Source organism: Rhinolophus ferrumequinum (genome assembly GCF_004115265.2).
Source record: "Rhinolophus ferrumequinum isolate MPI-CBG mRhiFer1 chromosome 15 unlocalized genomic scaffold, mRhiFer1_v1.p scaffold_54_arrow_ctg1_1, whole genome shotgun sequence".
NCBI lineage: Eukaryota > Metazoa > Chordata > Mammalia > Chiroptera > Rhinolophidae > Rhinolophus > Rhinolophus ferrumequinum.
Genome location: NW_022680357.1, coordinates 1,978,047 through 1,981,549, shown reverse-complemented (window position 1 = coordinate 1,981,549; position 3,503 = coordinate 1,978,047).

The window sequence follows — 3,503 nt, the reverse complement described above, 5'->3', positions numbered from 1 at the left end:
CTGACCTTTAGAAGTGGCCTTTCAAGACCACCGGGCCAGTGAAGGCGGTGGGGAGACTGATTCAGACACCCGCACCCAGAGCCGGAGGGGAATCCCCACCCCGCCTGGAACCCCCCTGTCTGTCATGCTCCCCTGAGGCCGGGTTGCAGGGCAGTGCTCTCAGGAGACAGCTGGTGCTTGTTCCTCCTTTTGGACGCGTCTGAGCTAGAAGTCGGCAGAAGTCGGTCCAGCTGAAAGCATTTCTGTGACTCAGGGTGATCGAGAAAAGTCACTGAGTCCTTGTATCCTACAACATATAGTGGAACTTTTCACCTCCATCAGGTTGTGTGAGGCTCAGATGGGAACACAAATACGAAACCACAGCTTCCGCATGTGTGAACAGCCCTCACCCCCCTCCATCACCCTGGAGACACTTGGGCCAAGGTGTGTTGTGGTTTTCACACCCTCTTGTGGGCAACAGCTTCCAGGTGCCACCTGGGGCAGCAGGCTCCCAGGGGCAGCAGCTCAGCTCTCCACACACAGCTCTGTGCTGGTGGAGGGGGAGGGGTACACCTGGGAGACTGGCCGGTGCCAGGCCCAGGGTTGCACGGGGGGGAGGGGGTGGCTCTGGCCTGGGCCAGACGTGGCTCTTGACCGGCTCCATCTTTGAAAGGGCTCAGCTCATGACTATGGGTGCAAGACGAAGACGATAGCTCGTGTACCTGGGAGGATGGATTCGTAGGAGGGAATCCATTGGTGGGAGGATGGATGATGTCAAGCAGGGTGTCATGTGGGGTCTCTGGTCCCACTCCCCACATAAGAACGCAGGACATGGTGAGGCCAAAAAGGAACACCCACAGAGCCAGAGATAGGGGAGTCAGACCACTATATTCTGGCTGGCGGCTGGGTTGGAGACACAGGAAGCAGGAACCATGCGATCTGCAACCCACCGTCCACCTCTCTTGCCTGCCAACCAGCCTCACTTGGTAACTGTAATCCACGCCTCTCTGCAATCCGCAATCCACAATCCACGCTTGCTAGCTCAGCCACGACAGTTATACCAGTGGCCAATGGCTAACCGGTTACAGCTGATGGCCAACTAGTCACAGCCGACGGCCATCTACTACCCGAGCCAGCACCTTTCCACGTGAGGCCGAGAGCCTGGAAACTGCTCTCTGGGACTCTGTCCCCACAGATGGGTAAGGGGATGGATAGACGGATGGCAAAAGCTTGAAGGAAGAAAGGTTCAAGGGATGGATAGAGATGGAACAAGTGCTAGAGTCAGAGATGACCGAGCAAACGGAAACTCCATGAAGGCACCAGCTCTATTCCGTTCACTGCTTTCGCCCCAGTCTGGCCCACAGTAGCCACTCAGCAAAGCCTGATTTATAGTGTTTGCTTATTTCCATGGTGGGACTACTTCCACCTGGTCAATTTCAAGCTACCCGCTCAATGAGGCTAAACACGGACTTGGGAAGAGATGTGCACAGTTGACTCTCCCAGCTGGTACGAGCTGGCCCCAGCACGCCACAGATGGGAGCCCAGAGGGGACATCAGGAGGGGAGGGGGGCTGCACAGAGGAGACGGTTTGTGGACTTTGAAAAGAGCTTGAACAGAGGCCTGGAAGTGGGACCGAGCCCTGAGCACCTGGTGGGAAAGCTGGTTCCGGGGCAGAGTTGCTAATGACTTGCTCTTAAAGATGCAGCTTTCTGCTCCTGGCCCAGCCGCCGTCTTCCACTCCCAGGCTCAGAAGGGGCAGGGACAGCCATCTGACAAGTGAAGAGAAGGTGCCGAAGAGCTGGTGATATGCCTGAGGTCATACACGGAGTTGGTGACATGCCTGAGGTCATACATGGAGTTAAGCTCAGAGTCAGAACTCGAGCTCTGGTCTCTGGATCCCAAGTCCAGCCCTTCCTCACCTTGCTCGTCTCGGGGGGACCTAGGTCAAGAGATAAGAAACTCAGCAAATTCCTAGGCCAGGGAGCTGTGTCCTACACAACGAGACTGAAAAACAATGGCTGGAACTGGAGGGGTGGGGAGAGGCGGAAGAAAGCGGGGGAAAAAAAGATGAAAACAGGATTCTCCTTGGAAGTAAACGGAGCAGGAGACCCTCCCGCCTGCTCACCCCAAAGGGCAGCTAGGGGTCTTCGTCCCCTAGTGGCAACACACTTGAGGGGTCTTCTTTTAAAAACTGATGGCCCCAGAGAAGAAAGCTTTGCATTCTGCTGTCTTGGGGGTCTCCCAACATAATGCTGGCTCCCCTACCTGACCCTAGAAAGTGGTGTCAAGGGGAGGGCTTTGAGGTGGGACCACTGAGTTTTGCTAGAAGTGCCGAGTCCAGCTTCCAGTCTTGAGCGGCTACTTCACCCTCTGGTGCCTGTTTCCTCATGCATGAGGTAGGTATACTGATCAGACACCTCGGGGGCTGCGGTGAGACCAGTGCCTTGCAAGCGCTCAGAAAATGTTAATAGCATCATTTGGTGGACGTCACGCCCAGCCCGGTAAGCTTGCAGGGATCTCTGCCTTAAACATGGATGAGCTGGGGCCGGCCCGGTGGCTCAGGCGGTTGGAGCTCCGTGCTCCTAACTCCAAGGGCTGCTGGTTCGATTCCCACATGGGCCAGTGGGCTCTCAACCACAAGGTTGCCAGTTCGACTCCCTGACTCCCGCAAGGGATGGTGGGTTCTGCCCCCTGCAACTAAGATTGAACACGGCACCTTGAGCTGAGCTGCCACTGAGCTCCCGGATGGCTCAGTTGGTTGGAGCGCGTCCTCTCAACCACAAGGTTGCCGGTTCGACTCCCACAAGGGATGGTGGGCTGTGCCCCCTGCAACTAGAAAACGGCAACTGGACCTGGAGCTGAGCTGCGCCCTCCACAACTAAGACTGAAAGGACAACAACTTGACTTGGAAAAAAGGCCTGGAAGTACACACTGTTCCCCAAAAAAGTCCTGTGCCCCTTCCCCAATAAAATCTTTAAAAAAAAACTAAAAAAAACCTGGATGAGCTGCCGCCCATGGAGATCAGACGAACCAGCAGGAGATGGAGATATTGGGCTGTTGCTGCCCCCTGTGGGTGACCCCTGGAACATGGCCCAGCTGGTGCCCTCCCCCGCTCTGGTGTCCACGTGCATCTGAGCATCTGTACAGTTTGCCCTATACAATCGTCACCGCAATAGTCTGCGATGGGAAAATGGTGATGGTGACACAAGGTGAACGGGCAGGTTAGTTTTTTTAATTTAATAAGGGCGACTTCTCCGTGGGTGGGTGGGCTTGCTTTGTTCACGGTGGTGGTGAGGTCACCAAGGGGGGCGATCCCACATGTGCACACACATGCACGTATACACACAGATCCATGTACACACTTACACGCACTCGCACATCTGGGAAACCCCTGGCAGGAATGGGTCAAGGGCCCAAGGGAAGGAGCGTGGGTGGTGGGTCAGGGGAAGTCAGAGGACAGGGATCACACTCAGCCCAGAGTCGAGCGTGAAGCCCCAGGGGGGGCCGGCGGGTGCGGACTGAAC